The sequence below is a fragment of the Pelophylax lessonae genome (genome assembly GCF_965119305.1).
Source record: "Pelophylax lessonae genome assembly, chromosome: 3".
NCBI lineage: Eukaryota > Metazoa > Chordata > Amphibia > Anura > Ranidae > Pelophylax > Pelophylax lessonae.
The window spans coordinates 17,125,331-17,141,951 of NC_138770.1; the positions used below are offsets into that span (position 1 = coordinate 17,125,331).

The 16,621-nt window shown below is 43.7% G+C and overlaps 4 protein-coding genes and 1 pseudogene across 5 annotated transcripts in view; 4 read left to right on the forward strand and 1 right to left on the reverse strand.

Moving 5' to 3' along the window:
* The window catches only part of LOC309550236 (uncharacterized protein), a gene marked incomplete at both ends in the record, with an annotated part of 809,557 nt that overhangs the window by 196,251 nt on the left and 596,685 nt on the right, over positions 1-16,621 (forward strand).
* The window catches only part of LOC309548769 (uncharacterized protein), a gene marked incomplete at its 3' end in the record, with an annotated part of 166,469 nt that overhangs the window by 130,592 nt on the left and 19,256 nt on the right, over positions 1-16,621 (forward strand). The gene's annotated exons all lie outside the window — the stretch shown is intronic.
* The window catches only part of LOC309548765 (uncharacterized protein), a gene marked incomplete at its 3' end in the record, with an annotated part of 203,203 nt that overhangs the window by 44,133 nt on the left and 142,449 nt on the right, over positions 1-16,621 (reverse strand). The gene's annotated exons all lie outside the window — the stretch shown is intronic.
* The window catches only part of LOC309550731 (uncharacterized protein), a 395,974-nt gene continuing 389,002 nt past the window's right edge, over positions 9,650-16,621 (forward strand). The window contains exon 1 of the mRNA XM_082251068.1: positions 9,650-9,684. The gene's annotated coding sequence lies outside the window, so the exon portion shown is untranslated. The remainder of the gene's footprint in view (positions 9,685-16,621) is intronic.
* LOC309548768 lies at positions 10,839-11,718 on the forward strand (annotated as a pseudogene). Its single transcript has one exon. The product of its transcript is annotated as an uncharacterized misc_RNA (transcript).

Below are 16,621 nucleotides of genomic sequence, written 5' to 3' on the forward strand. Positions count from 1 at the left end.
CTCTGCAATGGTTGGGGGCAATGCTGTGGGCACTCTGCAATGATTGGGGGCAATGCTGTGGGCACTCTGCAATGATTGGGGGCAATGCTGTGGGCACTCTGCAATGATTGGGGCAATGTTGTGTTCACTCTGCAGTGATTGGGGCAATGCTGTGGGCACTCTGCAATGATTGTGGGCAATACCGTGGCACTCTGCAATGGTTGGGGGCAATGCTGTGGGCACTGTGCATTGAAAGGGGGCACGCTGGTCTCTCTGCATTGAAAGGGGGGCATGCTGCGCTGGTCACTGTGCATTGAAAGGGGGCACGCTGGTCACTGTGCATTGAAAGGGGGGCACGCTGGTCACTGTGCATTGAAAGGGGGCACGCTGGTCATTCTGCTGGGAAACTCGGAACTGGTTACTAAAATTTTTGAATCCCACCACTGTGTAATACCTATATACCCTCTTCATGGTGTAATATCTATATACCCTCTTCATGGTGTAGTATCTATATATACCCTCTTCATGGTGTAATATCTATATATACCCTCTTCATGGTGTAATATCTATATACCCTCTTCATGGTGTAATATCTATATACCCTCTTCATGGTGTAATACCTATATACCCTCTTCATGGTGTAATATCTATATACCCTCTTCATGGTGTAATATATATATACCCTCTTCATGGTGTAATATCTATATACCCTCTTCATGGTGTAATATCTATATACCCTCTTCATGGTGTAATTCCTATATACCCTCTTCATGGTGTAATATCTATATACCCTCTTCATGGTGTAATACCTATATACCCTCTTCATGGTGTAATATCTATATACCCTCCTCATGGTGTAATATCTATATACCCTCTTCATGGTGTAATATCTATATACCCTCTTCATGGTGTAATATCTATATACCCTCCTCATGGTGTAATATCTATATACCCTCTTCATGGTGTAATATCTATATATACCCTCTTCATGGTGTAATACCTATATACCCTCTTCATGGTGTAATATCTATATACCCTCCTCATGGTGTAATATCTATATACCCTCTTCATGGTGTAATATCTATATATACCCTCTTCATGGTGTAATACCTATATACCCTCTTCATGGTGTAATATCTATATACCCTCCTCATGGTGTAATATCTATATACCCTCTTCATGGTGTAATATCTATATATACCCTCTTCATGGTGTATTACCTGTGTGTGTATTACTGTGAAATACAATGGATGTAACTTCTTTATTTTTGGTAAATTCAATAAAAATAAAAATTACAAAAATGAATTCCCAGCACCGCTCACCTCTCCTGTCAGCAGCTCCATCATCTTCTTGGTGACTTCTAGAATCTTCTGCATGTTGTGTCTCTCAGGTTTTAGGGAGTCACATGGAGGCACTGTGATGGTCATATGATCACCTGACTTCAGAAGAGGAAATCTCTGTATTGAGGAACCAATAGGAATATCATGTTAGAGTCCCAGAATCCCCCTCACCTCTCCGGTTAGGTCTGTGTTTTATTAATAGAGATAAGTGTGATGTCATGTGACCTCCCAGAATCCTCCTCACCTCTCCGGTCAGCTCTGTGTTTCATTAACCACTTAAGCCCCGGAAGATTTTACTCCCTTCCTGACCAGGGCCTTTTTTGCGATTCGGCACTGCGTGATTTTAACGGACAATTGCGCAGTCGTGCGACGCTGTACCTAAACAAATTTGACGTCTTTCTTTTCCCACAAACAGAGCTTTATTTTGGTGGTATTTGATCACCTGTGCGATTTTTATTTTTTGCGCTATAAACAAAAAAAGAGCGTCAATTTTGCAAAAATAACAATATTTTTCACATTTTTTATATGAAATTCTCCAAAAAAATTTAAAAATCAACATTTTTGGCCAATTTGTTTTCTGCTACCTATGTTTGGTAAAAAAAAAAAAAATGGCAAAAAGCGTATTTTGATTGGTTTGCGCAAAAGTTATTGCGTTTACTAACAAAGGGAAAGATTTTTGTCATTTTTGGTGTTTTTTTTTTTTAACTCGTAATGGCGGCGATCTGCGATTTTTTTTGCGGTACTGCGACATTGCGGCGGACAGATCGGACCCTTGACTGACATTTTTGACACTTTTGGGGTTACCAGTGACATTACTACAGTAATCAGTGCTATACATATGCACTGTTACTGCAAAATGACACTGGCAGGGAAGGGGTTAACTTTATTGGGGAATAAGGGGTTAAGTGTGTCCCTAGGGGCGTGCTTCTTACTGTGATTGGACATGGCTACTGGTGTAGGAACAGTGATCAACGGTCCTACATAGTAGAACTGTATGATCACCATTCCTACACAGGGGAGAATGACAGGCGGCTTGTTTACATCAGCCGCCTGCCTTTCTCCCTTCACGGCGGAGGATCGCGAGTAACCGGCGAACATCGGGTCCGCCGGTCACACGCACGGACTTCCCAGGGAACGAGCCGGGGCAGGCGCGCGCTCGCCCGCTATTGGCTCAAAAGCAAGTGACAGGCTAGTGACGTACCGGTACGTCACTTTGCCTGGCTAGGGCTGACCGCCTCAGTATATGTACTTGCGGCGGTCGGCAACCGGTTAATAGAGATAAGAGTGATGTCATGTGACCTCCCAGAATCCTCCTCACCTCTCCGGTCAGGTCTGTGTTTTATTATTAGAGATAAGAGTGATGTCATGTGACCTCCCAGAATCCTCCTCACCTCTCCGGTCAGGTCTGTGTTTTATTATTAGAGATAAGAGAGATGTCATGTGACCTCCCAGAATCCTCCTCACCTCTCCGGTCAGGTCTGTGTTTTATTATTAGAGATAAGAGTGATGTCATGTGACCTCCCAGAATCCTCCTCACCTCTCCGGTCAGGTCTGTGTTTTATTAATAGAGATAAGAGTGATGTCATGTGACCTCCCAGAATCCTCCTCACCTCTCCGGTCAGGTCTGTGTTTTATTAATAGAGATAAGAGTGATGTCATGTGACCTCCCAGAATCCTCCTCACCTCTCCGGTCAGCAGGTAGATGATCTCCAGGGTGAGGTTTAGTATCTTCTCAGTCATGTGACTCTGGTCCTCCTCCATCCTCATTGGTCATGTGATCTATACAGGTTTCCCTGTAAACCAATAATTGATGAGAGAGAATGATGTGGACTGTACTTATTGTACAATATTAGAATGGGGATGTATGGGGGATAATATGAGGGAAGAATGGACCCCGGTGGGATTACACAAAGGAACATTCAGTTTAGTGTTGTTTTCATCCAGAAGTCTCTTACCTGTGGCTTGACTGATCACAAAGTCTTTTTGCTAGTTTTTGATCTGCTGGTAAAGAGGAACAAATATGATTCTTTTTATGTCTAAATACCCCCTCATCCCCCACACCTAATACAAGTCAACTAAGTGGTTTAAAAAAAAGACTAAACGAGAAATAGGAATGAAGAGAATGTTCCGGTGTTCCGTGAGAATTACCTACCCGTGAGAAAAACCTACCCCTCGTCACTTCCGGGGCACGGCACTGTATGTAATTCGGCGGTTACATTAAAATAACTGTGCTGCAATACGAGTCATCTCTGCTCCTGTCCCGGTCACTTCCCTGCTCTCGACAAGTAAATATAAAAGCGGCGGCGGGTGTATGAAAACATAAATCACGGAGCCGCCAGCCGCTTTTATATTTACTAGCCAAGATCAGGGAAGTGCCAGGGACAGGAGCGGAGATGACTCGTATTGCAGCATAGCTGTTTTATTTAACCGCCGCGCGTGTAGGTTTTGTTCACGGTACACCGACATATTTCCATACTAGTGTGCATGCGCACACTAGTATGCGGGGTTACTGGGTGTAAATAGAAAATAAGATCTTATTACCTCCTCTGCTGCCACTTCCAGCAACGTCTCCTCTCAACTTCCTCCCGCCTCACCTCTCTCCCAGAATTCCTATTTATATCTGACATCACTTCCTGTCTGTACCTGACATCACAGAATGTCTGTATTCCATAGAGACTTCCTGTCTGGGTAGAGGTGAGATCACCACCTTGTGGAGCTCAGAGGAACTGCAGCCCTGGTAGTGTGAACCCGGCCTTGTGCTGTGTGTGTGTGTGTGTGTGTATGTACTGTATATCCTTCCCCTTTCTCTCCTCCCTGAGTGTGTATGAAGAGGTGGAGCTCCTGCTTGAACAGCGGTCGGTCGGAGGAGGAAGCCGAGTCTAGGAGGGAGAGGAGAGTGTGAAGGATGTTTGTGACTCTGGTAGCTGAAAATCTGGGAGTCATATTGCTCTGGAGAGTGGGTAAGGACTACTAAGGGGGCGCCCTCACAATCACGTGTGAAACAGAAAGTAAAAACGATCCAACACAGGAAGTTGAAAAAAAGCCTGGGTCATTGCTAGATCTATTGTGACATGCCTTTTGCCTGTCCAGCGAATGTGGACTACAAGAAAATGGCTGCACTATGCATTCTTATGGGGAACTAACAGAAAATGGCTGCCCATACATTTTCAATGGAAAATATTGTTATTATAAAAGATTCAGCGCTGAATGAATATCCAGGACCAGCAGCTAACACTAAAAAGGGTAATCCAACACCTTCACAGAAATATATTATACAATAGTGTAGCGCAGTCCATGTAAAATATGTACTCAAATGGTAATAAAACACATTAAAACCAAAGGTAATAAACACATTAAAACCAAAGATAGGTAAAAGGCATTATATTGAATAAAGGAGAAAGTTCATATTGGTGATATATAAGATGATATAAAAGAGACACAGTCCACTGGTGATCCGGTGAAAAATAAGCAGCAAGTGTGACTTCAGTGCTCATAAAATTCCCATCACCTGGCACTATCTGCCTCTCACCTCCAACACTCGACCCTACAGGGTCAAATAGCATGAACAATCACCACGATATTCAGCCAGAACTACTCCAAGAGGAAAAAACAGGACCACAGCATCCAGCACTTAACAGCCTCAAGCTCCAATATGACAGAGGATGCAGCTTCCCAGATCGTTCCCAAACATAAGGGTAGAAAAGAACAAATCTAGTGCTCTCTGTTGCGGTTCGGACAATTTATTATGGCTCAAATAAAAGTATTGCACTTACATTGTTATGCATAAAAAACGGGCATAAATTGCAGAGCATGCAGCGTGCTGGATGGAGTCTGATTTCCGGGTTGTTTGGACAGCCTTCAGACCGTGTGACCAATCCCCCGTACGCGTTACGTCATGTGGGCGTAGACTTCTTCAGCGGGGATGCTGATAGGTCAATGGTCCGGCTCTTTATACTCTTTGGGCGGTACCTATTGCGTCATGTCCGGCGTTTCACCGTCGCCACGGAGATTGTACATCTCTCTGGACAGGAAGCAGATAGGCAGGCCCCGATCGTGTGGTTTACTTAGCGATGCTTATGGCTGCATTAATCACCTTGGAGACATCACAACATCCCCCGCAGCAAGCACGATCTTTTAAAACAAGTTAAATTCCTTATGTTTGGGAAAATGTATTATATCCAATATTGTCTTAGATGTTTAATCCTAAAGAACAATTGTTAATCATTTGCTGATTATAATATGGTCAGACAGTTCCGATGGCTGTACCCACTATCAGACACCAGATGGCAGCATTCTGCTCACTCCATAGAAGACATATGTAAAAATACAATACATTAGATAAAAATGGATAAAAATGGATAAAAACCTGTGCACATAATTACAAATACATCTCTAATACATATGACCTGATTGTATGCATAAATATTAAAATAAACAGACAAAAATTATTAAAATTGATTTAAGAAAAAAATGACCATAAAAAACTTATCTATCAGAAATAAAACAATTAAGATCAAAGTCGACATTCAAACCCAGGGGTGTTAAAACTTTAGCCTCATAGATCCAAAAGGATTCGCGACGGCTGAGTTGTCTAATAAAATTGCCTCCCCTCCAATGATAGCTTACTTTCTCAATTCCCCAAAATTTTAAAGTGCTTGGATTTTTATGATGGCAGTTTTTAAAGTGTCTAGATACACTATGGGTGGTAAGTCCTTTGCGTATGTTATTAACGTGTTCCCCGACACGTACATGTAGAGCTCTTGACGTACGGCCAATGTATTGTAACCCACAGTCACACTCTAACATGTAAACCACTCCCTGTGTGGCACACGTTATCAAGTTCTTTATTTTGTAGCTTTTTTGTGTGACTGTGGAAATAAAATCCTTACGTTTCTTAATGTTCTTCCTACAACTTTTACAAGTGGCGCACTTTCCACACGCATAAAAACCTGCCAAAAAGGGAAAAATACCATTGTTCTTGGCCTGGGGGGGATTAACCACTCCAGGAGCTACCCTGTCTCTAAGGGAGGGGGCTTTCCTGTAAACAAATTTCGGCTGTTCTGATAGGACAGGTCCCAAGACCCTGTCTTCCTTCAGAATAGCCCAATGTTTACGTACAATTCTCTCAACTTTTTTAAGTTGGATATTGTAATCCAGAACTAGTCGGAACTGTGTGTCTGTTTCTTTGGGCCTAGAGTTTTCCAGAAGACGTTCACGATCAGTATTTTTAACCCATTCAAGTTCTTTAGATATATCTTTTTTGTCATATCCCTTCTCTAAGAACCTTCCTGTTAGGGTATTTGACTGTGCGATAAAATCCTCCTCCGTGGTGCAGTTGCGCCTTAAATGTGTAAACTGCCCACGGGGGATATTGCACAGCCACTGTTTGTGGTGGCAACTGTCGAGAGGGATAAAAGAATTTCTATCTGTGGGTTTAAAATAGTTACGAGTTTTAAAAACACCATCTGTTTTAAAAATCTCTAAGTCTAAAAATACAATATTTTTGAGTTGCAAATTCCACGTGAGGGCAATATTCTTTTCATTATTATTTAGTCTGTCCATGAAGGTTTCCAGGCTTGCCATATCCCCCTGCCATATCATGAACAGATCGTCGATATAGCGACGGTAGCAAATCAGCTGAGGGGGCAAGTTTTCAAAAACCACTTCTTCCTCCCAGTGGGCCATGAATAAGTTGGCCACACTGGGAGCAAACTTAGCCCCCATTGCTACTCCCTTGATCTGTAGGTAAAAGCTATGATTGTACCAGAAGTAGTTCTTTTTAAGAAAAACTTAAGACTCCTCTGAATAAACCTAATCTGTTTTCTGGGTAACTGTGATTGTCCAAGGCCCCATTTCACTGCACTCAGTGCATCAGAATGGTCAATGATGGTGTATAATGAACCAACATCCGCAGTGATCATTATGCATTCTGAGGAGCTTGGTAGCGTTTTTAATATTTGAATAATATGTTTTGTATCTTTCAAAAAAGATTTCATTTTCTGTACAACCGGCTGGAGAAAAAAATCTATATATTGTCCCAACCTGGCCGTGATGGAATCAATTCCATTAACTATAGGACGGCCAGGTGGGTTCTCCAGTTGTTTGTGTATTTTAGGCAAGAAATATATTATAGGCCTCCTACAAAATAAGGGATCTAAATATAAAGCTTCCTTGTGAGTAAGTACCCCGTTGTGTTCACCCCTAGTGATTAAACTATGTAATTCCTCTTTGAATTCTAACATAGGGTCTTTTGATAAAATCTGGTAGGTGGAGCGGTCACTCAAAAGTCTTAGCGTCTCATTCTTATAGTAGCTACTGCTAAGAACCACTAAACCCCCTCCTTTATCCGCTGGTCGTATAACGATATCGCTTCTATTTTCTAGAGAGGCAATACCTTTTTTAATGCATATTGGATCATATGCTTTTTTATATTTTAATTTTTCAAGATCACTGCACACCATGTGCTTAAACACATCTAGGTGCTTAGTGTCCTGACCAGGTGGATTGAAGGTGGATTTATTTCTCAGAGATGAGTGTTGGAATGTGGAGGAGGCTGAATTACGGGTAACAGGGTTGGATAAAAAATATTTTTTAATATTCAACTGTCTTGTAAACCTCTGTATATTAACGTAAGTTTGGAATTTATTCAAGTTCCTGATGGGAGCAAATTTTAATCCCTTATTGAGGACTTTCATTTCATCATCTGTAAGAGGAACTTCACTCAAGTTATAAATACCCGTGCCTATCTGGGCCTCTGCCTTTTTTGGTTCGTCTTCCTCCTCTGCATCCTCTCTGCTTTTTCTTTTTCCCATACTCTGATTGTTGTTGTCTGGTTGGTACTGGTTCCCTCTCCAATTCTGGATTGGGGTCTCTGGGGATGGGGACTGGAATTGTGTGTGAGGTCCCCTCCAGGGGGACCTCCCCTCCTCTAAAAAATAATTTTGCTGATCGTTCTCTTCAGCATGGCGGAGGGGGTGAATCTATTTTGAGACACTACATCTGAATAAGATCTATACTGGGCATTATTTACTTGTGGAAATCTTCCTCTGCCTCTGCCTCTTCCTCTCCCCCTTCCTCTACCCTTCCCTCTATTTTTTACAACCTGCCAACCATCTCCTCCATTATTGATGGGTCTTTGGGGATAATTATAACTAGGGGGAGGAGGGAAATGGAAAATATTGAGCACAAATCTATAGCAAACTGACGGCCCCCACGGCGCGCCATGCGGTCTTCGGGACCCAGTCCCAGTCCCGGGTCTCCTGGTCCCAGACAAGTGGCATCAGAAGGTCCTTAACAAAAGACCCCACCAGGACAGTCACCCCCCCCCCCAGGAACACCGCAGCGGCCGTAATATTACTGCCCCCCAAGGTAAGAACCTACTAGGAGAAGGGGGAGAATAACGGGGGCTGGCTGGTATGTCCAAGAGGCCAGGGGAACCAAGGGATCTCCCGAGGGTCCAACCATTCCAAGAAGAGGGCCCACGTCCACCCCGAGACCGCCAGAGGAGTGGGGGGACAGCATTACTCACGGTACCAGGTGGGCGCCACTCCAAATAGACCACCTCCTACCCAGGGCGGGGGTGCTGCCAGCCAGGGGGTATGCTGCGACTCAGGGCGTTCCAGGTCATCACGTCCCAGCGAGACGGTCCACTCACAGGGTCTTCCCCATCCATCGGGGCTCTGTCATGGCGAGGCCTAGTGCTGGACTATAACCTGTTCACGCTCGCTGGCCAGGCTGGATCTAGATTATCTAGTGCAAAACTGCAGCCGGCTGTTGCTTGTAGTTCTCCAGGAACTCTAAACTAGTAAATAAAAATTACATATAACAAAAATTTCCCTTTTAAATAGCTAAGAACGAAATCCCAGCAGAGAATTAGGTCCTACTCCTAAACTAGCCAGAAACAAACGGAGGGCTATAGCAGAGTGTGTGGGGTTATGCCTGCAGGGACAGCCCCATAGGAGTGGTAAAGCTTTTTCCTGCCTAGTGTCCTATTCCTGATGGGAGAAGCATAACCCAATGGTCTAAGAAGATATGGAGCTACATCTGTCAATGAACGATAGAGAAATATTTCTCTCCCCCTTGGTGGGAGTGGAGATGATCCCATCTATAAGGATATACAGTACATACACACACAGCACAAGGCCATGTCCACACTACCAGACGTTTCTCAGGGCTGCAGTTCCTCTGAGCTCCACAAGGTGGTGATCTCACTTCTACTCAGACAGGAAGTCTCTATGGAATACAGACAGGAAGTGATTCCAGGTACACACAGGAAGTGATGCCAGATACAGACAAGAAGTTCCAGATGAAAGGTCAGTCAGGAGGAAGTAGAGAGGAGACATTACTGGAAGAGGCAGCAGAGGAGGTAATAAGATCTTATTTTCTATTTACACCCAGTAAAACCCCCATCATGTCCGTCCTCTTCCTCCATAGTTACTGTGATGTCTTTTATCTCCATCAGATGATGATACACACATATATAGTGTGGAAGCCTAGATCAACCCCTTCAGGGGGGTCAGTTGATGAATAATATATCTTCCTTCCAAATATGGCCATACACGGTTCAGTTTTATCGTTCAGCCAGCGGGATGAGAGAAAAAAAAACTGAAGCGATTCCCTCATCCACGCTGCACTATTGTATTCTGACAATGGGGGGGCGCTCCTCCGCTCTCAGAATACACAGATCAGTGATGAAGCTATTGTCTGCAGCTGCTGATGGAATGACTTTTATCTGGCAGTGACCACACATGGATGGAAATTTGAGCGATCCCTGCTGAACCAGCTGAATTTCCATGTATCTATGGTCACCTTAAGTGACTTTCTCCCCTCCCCCTCATCTCCTTTATTATGTAAGTCATGCTGAGATAATCTCCCATTGGCTGAGCAATATTCTCATTTGTCTCTGAGCTCCTTCTTGCTATTCCTCGTCCTGCCTGTTGTTTCCTTGGATTGATTTTCTGTGTAGTGACCCCGGCTTCATCTCTTGGATGCGCTCGTCTGTTGCTTGTCCTGACCTTTATCCTGATTCCTGGATCTCCTCCTCATCTCTTCTCCATATCCTCTTACACAGATTTTCTCCACACCTGCAGTGACCCTGGGGGGTGGAAACTTGGCACCAGCATGCAGCAAAATCCATCCCCACCATTAGGAGCTCCGGAGAAAATTGTCTGCTATTTACACTCCATTTCTCCGTGTGATGTTTGTGCAGATTAACTGTGACCTTTCCCTTTTTCTCCTGATGCATGATGGGGAAGGGGCTGTACCAGGAAGTCAGACACAGGTGTGTGGAGCCTGGAAGCAGCAGCATGGTACAGAGAAGAGATTACATCTGTTAGGATCAGAAGCTGTTATATTATGACTCCTCATGTCAGCATGTCTCTGAGTGAGTAATAAAGCTCTCCCTGGTTAAGAAGTACATCCAGCCTGTGTGTAACTTGCTGAGCAGATACTGGCAGCATTGCTAGCAACACCCTCTAAGGGACATAACAGTGGCGATGAGGATTGTGGATTTTAGCACACATGGCCTTCATAGGGTTTATTCAACCATTTGATCCTGCTGCTGAGTCATGGAGCTCCTGGGTGGAGAGGCTGGAGCAGTATATGGAAGCAAATAGTGTGGCTGCAGAAAAGAAAGTTGCAGTTTTCCTCACAGCATTGGGACAAGCTGCATATGGTACTCTGAGACCTCATTTCTCCAGACAAGCCGGCCTCTCAGCCCCTGCCGGAGTTAATTCAGAAGCTACATGCACACTACAACCCAAAGCCGTTAGAAATCACAGAGCGGTTTAAATTCTACAGTAGGAGGCAGCAGGCAGGGGAGGACATAAGGACATTTATCATTGTTTTATGTAAACTAGCTGTCACTTGTCAGTTTGGAGACTACCTGCAGACAGCTCTCTGTGACATGTTAGTCATGGGACTCTGCGACCCAGCCATACAGAAATGTTTACTCACAGAACCCGACTTGACTCTGATGAAAGCCACTGACCTTGCTACGGTCATGGAGTTGGCTACACGAGATGCCATCCTACTGAAGGCACCGCCTGACACACCTGCAAACCAGGGTGAGGAAATGTTCCACACTGCTATCACCCGACACCAGGACAACCGTCCCCAAATCAAACTAAGTCTCGCCACCCTACTTCTTCTGTCTCTAGGACGCCAACTTGCTACCGTTGTGGTAACACTACTCACAGTGCACCTGCTTGCGAGTTCAAGGATGTCGTTTGTTTTCTCTGTGGAAAGACTGGTCATATTGGGCGTGTTTGCCGCAGCTCCCGCTCCCGGAACGGTATCACAAGAGGTAGACGTACACAGACGTTTCATGTGGATGCGGATAATAATGGCTTCAGCTCTGATGAGGAGACCTGTGTCCAGCATGTTGGACTGTTTCGAGTAGCTGGGAGTACTCCTGTGATAAAAGTGGATGTCACACTCAATGGCTGTCCTGTCTCCATGGATGTTGATACAGGGGCGGCTGTGTCTGTCATTTCATGGTCTAATTTAAAGGCATCGGGTCTGTCCCTACCGCTCCAACCTACAAATCTCACACTACAAACCTACAGCAAGGAACTACTACAACCCTTGGGTTATGTGAAACATTGGGCAACCGCAGTCAAACTCTGCGCCTTTATGTTGTACGTGAAGGAGGTCCTCCGTTGTATGGTAGAGACTGGATCAAAGCCCTGGACATGCCTCCTTTTACCATTGCCCAATGTACATTGCTTTCTGACACAGACCATTGGGTGGAATCCCTGAAGTCTCGCTTTAAGGAGGTTTTTGAGGACTCTTTGGTAAAAGGGAAGATGGCCCACCTCCTCTTGAAGCCTGGTGCTACACCTCATTTTTGTAAGGCAAGATCAGTACCTTTTGCATTGCGGAAGAAAGTGGAAGCAGAGCTGGACCACCTATTGGCTGAAAACATCATAACAAAAGTTGATAGAAGTGAATGGGCATCACCAATTGTGCCTGTCAAGAAAAAGAATGGAGACATTAGGATTTGTGGGGATTTGAGGGTTGCCCTGAACAGCCAACTTCTTGTGGATCAATACCCATTGCCTCGACTTGAAGATCTATTTAGCTCACTGGCTGGGGGGCAAAAGTTTACAAAAATAGACTTAAAGCAAGCTTACCTGCAACTGCAAGTACACCCAGATTCATGCCATCTGTTGACCATTAACACACATAAAGGTTTATTCCAATATAACCACATAGTTTTCGGGGTGGGGGGCGTGGTGGAGTGATGACGGTGTGAGGAGGTGCTCTGTGTGAGCTCCACGCTGCTGCCTCCCTGAGTACACCTGTGTGGCCGGATCCGGTCATGCTTGCCGGTCGGTAACCTCCGAGGGATGCCTGCAAGAGCTCGGGGAAGCTGCCGCCAATCACGGGTGCAAACCCGTAGCCAGGAAAGGTCCACAGCGGGGGAGATAGGGCGCTATTTCCCCGGCGTCGGCAAGGTGATAACCGGAGTGTCAGGCGGCGCTAAGAGCGGTGTCACGGAGCTGCAGATCCCGGAGTTGCTGGGGAGTGTCAGCGTCGCTGAAGGAGAGGAGATAAACGAAGCGGTACAACAGCTGGTGGAAGGGGAGACTACCGGTACTAGGAACACTCCCAGCGTGGAACAGAGGATCCAGGAAACCAAGGATACCCGAGAGAAGGAGAGGGAGGTAGCCCAGGGGGTAGAAAAGGAATATAAGGTGCTGGGAATGCAATTACCCACAGAGTCCACAATGGAGGAGTCCACAATGCGGAGTCCAGGGGAGACGCAACGGAGTGACACCCCAACATCCCTACAGGAGGATAAGGGGCTTGAAGACCCAAAATCAGATATTTTGATATTGCTTAAAGCACTCCCAACGAAATTGGATATTGAAAATATGATGGCAAAGATGGAGGAGACTCACCGGCGGGAGATGAAGGAACTACGTAAGGATATTGGTGATATCTCAGACAAGGTGGATAAAGGTGCAGAGACAGTAATATCCCTAACAGGCAGAGTAGAGGAGATTGAAAAAAAATACAAGGGCCAGGGGGATATGCTGGCTTCTATGCAATTAAGAATGGAGGATATGGAAGACCGGAGCCGCCGGAATAACTTGAGGGTAAGAGGACTGCCTGAACAGGTAAAAAGGGACCAACTTCAAGAGGCGGTAAGAGATATACTCCTTAAAGTAATAGACTCTAGTCGTGATGATAGCATAATATTGGACAGGGTCCATAGAACCCCGGGGCCCAAAGCAGGAGACTCTGATAGAGTAAGGGACGTAATATGTCGGGTCCACTATTTTTCCCAGAGGGAAGAAATATTGAGGAAGGTATGGCTCAAGGGTCCTATTGATTATATGGGAGCTAAGATAAAGATATTACCGGACTTGTCTGGAGCCACACTGACCCGTAGAGCTATGCTGAGACCGATACTGGAGAAAGCTAAGGAGTTGGGTTTTACATACCATTGGGGATATCCGCTAATGGTAACATTTCATAGAGAGTCCACGTATTTCACCTTGAGATCCAAGATGGACCTGCAGGGGTTATTTGAATACTTGGGCATTAAGGAATTATATGTTTCGGATTGGAGAGCTGTTTTGCCCCAGTATTTGGACAGGAATATTAACAGAAGGAGAGAGACCGGAAAACACAGAGTCTGAAGAGGAATCACCAAGATTCTGAGAGAATATAACTCCTGGATGGACACGATTTGACTTATTTTTATATTATTATATTTTTTTTTTTTTTTTTTGGGCCCCCTTTTTTGCCCCCCCCCTTTTTTTAATGAAATTTTGGGTTGCTTAAGTACCCCTCGCTCCCCCTTTTTCTTTTTTTTTTTTTTGTTGAGCAAGCAAGGAGGGGAGGAGGTCTGACAGGGGAATAAGGGGGGTGGAGAGGTGGGTTCGGGGGAAAGGTAATTATGGCTCCCCTTTTCCCTTTTTTTTTTTTTTTTTTTTTTTTTTTTTTTTTTTTGTGGGTTTGTTACCTCCTTTGGAGAGAAGATTTCTCCATGCTTTTTTTTTTTTTTTTTTTTTTTTTTTTTTTTTTTCTTTTTTCTCTCTTTTCTTCCTTATTCTCTCTCCCTTTAGGGGAAGATATGAGAGAATTTTGGGGTGCTCTCTAGACATAATTAGAGCCAGATAGACCCTGTATTAATTATCAATTAATTATTACCCCCCTCAGACATCCTCCCCCCTACCTGGGTATAGTTGAGAGATTGGTTAAGTAGAAGGAGAGAGGAGATGTATAATACACAGCACATTTAATATACACGTAGTTGGAATATTTTTAGGCCATATGGCCCTGTTTTTTATATATATTTTTTTTTTTTTTTTTTTTCTTCCTTCCCCGTTCTCTTATTTTATTTTAAGAGATATGAGGAACGTATCACTTAAGCACTTAAAAATTGTTAGGGATGTTTATCTTGCTCCCCTGGGGGCAGGAAACAACATCCCCCTGGCACCCTCCCATATGTGGGGGTTGATATATTTTTATTTTTATTTATTTATTTATTTTATTTTTTTTTTTTATTATTCCTATTCACTAATTTATTCACTTTTTGTCTTGGTGTTATTTGCTCTTTTTGATAGAGGTCACAATATTTTTTTTTTTTTTTTTTTTCTGGCACTAACAATGGATGGTTTGGTTGAGATTTTCAACAGTAGGCACTTGGGTAATAGGGGGTGTGTGATAACCCCCCCCCCTTTTTTTTTTTTTTTCCTTTTTTGCTCTCCTCTCCTTTCTACTTATCTACATGTCGTTGAATGTTCTAGGTGGACCTAAGGAGTTGAAGATAATTAATTGTTGTAGGGTGAAGGGGATGGAGAGTGGGACGGAGAGTGGGAGGGAGAGAGAAATACGTCACAGAGAATATCTGAGATAGGAAGATGTTCATTAATGTGGAGGTAACACCATATCATTAAAGGAGACCAATTAATAGGAGTTGTGTGATAAGGGTAGTGAATGAATAAATAACAATGGAGTACTGGATCCGACCAGACAAGGGGGGCAGTGAGCTGATTCTCGCTCCGTGCATTGCCTCACCACGGACCTTTTTGTAGGTGAACGCAAGACACGCTAAGGGGCGTGAGGGGCGTTTGATATAACAAGGTGTTATTAGTAGGGTGGGAAGGGAGGGTGGTGGGGTGGGGGATTTTGGTTTTGTGGGTTTTTTTTTTTTTTTTTTTTTCTCTCTTTTCTCCTCCTCTTAACTCTGGATATAAAATATAAATCTAAATGGCGACTATAAAATGTATAACACTAAACGCAAGAGGTCTGAACATACCTGAGAAAAGACACATGTTACTAAATGATTTAAAAGGGTCCCAAATAGATATAGCATTAGTACAGGAGACACATTTTAAAGAAACCAAAGTACCCATACTTAGAAATAAAAACTTTCCATGGGTGTACCATTCGACAAATAAAGAGGTAAAATCAAAAGGGGTATCTATCCTCTTAGCCAAGAGAATGCCATGGTCTTTACAAGATATACAGACAGATACTGAGGGGAGGTACATCTTTATTAAGGGAACAATAGGAGAGGTGAAGGTAACGTTGGCAAATATATACGCCCCCAACCAGAAACAGGTGAGCTTTCTTACGAAGGTCTTAAATAAACTGGCAGACTTTACAGAGGGACAACTGATTCTGGGAGGAGACATAAATATCCCTTTAAACCCCCTGATAGACACTTCATCAGGATGCTCCTCAGTCCCTTTGAGTAGTAGTAAGCAAATAAGTCAAGAACTATATAAACACCAACTTGTGGACGTATGGCGCCTTACCCACTCCGGGGAAAAAGATTATACATATTTTTCATCAGTACATAAACTATACAAAAGAATAGATTATTTCTTTATCCCTCATAGACAACTACAAGCAATTAAAAAAGTTGAGATTGGGAACATCACATGGTCAGACCACGCACCAGTCACTTTAGAGTATTCACTTTCGGAATCCCTGGCCCTTGGGGGAAGGTTCTGGAGATTGAATGAGAGCCTCTTACAGACACCTAAGATCCTCAGGGACGTAACAGAGGAACTAAAATTTTACTTTCAAACAAATGAAAATCCAGGGGGAGATATAGGGGTCCTATGGGAGGCACATAAAGTTGTGATTAGGGGAGTACTAATTAAACATGGGTCGAGAGTAAAAAAGGAGAGGATGGAAAGATTAGAAACGTTATTCAAAACTTTACACGAGAAGGAGGGTGCCCATAAAAAAGATATAACATTAAAAAACGAGAAAGAAGTGGGGGGCATAAGAAAAGAGATTAATGATCTGTTAGGTTATAAAGCAAAAGCCTCACTACA